The sequence below is a fragment of the Pterocles gutturalis genome, unplaced genomic scaffold (genome assembly GCF_000699245.1).
Source record: "Pterocles gutturalis isolate BGI_N339 unplaced genomic scaffold, ASM69924v1 scaffold28602, whole genome shotgun sequence".
NCBI lineage: Eukaryota > Metazoa > Chordata > Aves > Pterocliformes > Pteroclidae > Pterocles > Pterocles gutturalis.
The window spans coordinates 2,987-4,339 of NW_010108687.1; positions in this window are offsets into that span (position 1 = coordinate 2,987).

Consider the following 1,353-nt stretch of genomic DNA (forward strand, 5'->3'; position numbering starts at 1 on the left):
CTCTCCCTGCCCGGCACCGTTTTGTGATGTGCTCCGCTCCTCCTGCAGCTCCGGGCAGGGAGAAGCACACGTGTTGTGTGCCCAAAGCAACGTGGCAGCACCATGTAAGTGAGATCTTGTCCCCAAAATGCCTGTCACCTCCTGTGAGCAGAGAGGGTTCAGTTCCCTGTGTGTCCGCGGGCTGGCTCTGGTGACAGGGACCGAAGACACGCAGCTGTCTGAGGGGCTCGGGCACAACAGCCCAGGGGGTTTGCAAACCCACCCACAGCCCCCATCAATCAGACAGGGGCTGGTTGGGGGCTGCCTTCTCCCTAGACCTCTCTGGCTTCCTGCATCCACATCCAGCATCCCAAAGGGGTTTCCTGCCATGAGCGACACTCTGGTCCTCTCGGCTCTTTGTCGCTGCAGCTCTGAGCAGCTCACGGCTGGAGCAGGGACGCCCTTGCAGGAGGCACGGGGAGGTTGGACCAGGGGCCACACCCCAACACGTGTGCCCAGCTGGCCCTGCCAGGCTGGAGTGACCCTGGGGAGATGCCTTCAAAGCCCTGGCCAGGATGAGGACATCTGCCTCTTGCTGCTATCTGCAGCTCGTGCCACTCCAGCTCCCTGTGCCTCAGTTTCCCCAGCAGCCAGAGGGGAAAGGCAGGACCTGGGGAACAGCATCCCAAAGAGACACCAGTCCATGGTTAGAGACCCCTCCTCCAGCACTGCCAGGGGCTTGGCACTGAGCTGCATCTCCTCCTGCTCCTGCCCTGCTGCAGGACGGGCAGAGGGATGAGGATGGGGGCAAGAAACCAAGGTGCCGAGGAGAAAAAGTTTGGTGCCGTTGCTGGTGTACAGTGGAATACTAATGAAGAGGCGAGTGAGCTCCAGCCTCATCTATCATATTATGTAATGGCTTACTTCTCTGCACTTCATTTATTTGGAGATTGCTCCCAGGCTGGCTCCTCGCCAGCAGCCACCAAATCCAAGTCTACAGAAATCAATCTCGCGCTGACTGATTAAGCCGTGTTTAGAACTAATTGCTCCTTCGTGTGTGGGGAGAATAAATTACGGGCTTTAATTTCACATCTTTAAAATGCAACTGCAGGTATGGGCTAGCCGTTAACCCCTTCCTGCACAGCCCCATGCACAGCTGGGGAGGGGACAGGCCATGGCATGGATGGATCAGGGGACAGGCTGGGACATGTGCTGCCTTCCGCAGCAGTGGCTGTCCCGATGCTCATTGCCTTCAGCCAGAGTGAGCCAAGTGCTGGGCCAGCCTGACCTCCCAAACACCTCTCCTGTTAGCCCAAGAATCATAGAATCACAGAATGGTCTAGGGTGGAAGGAACCTTAGAGATCATCGAGTTC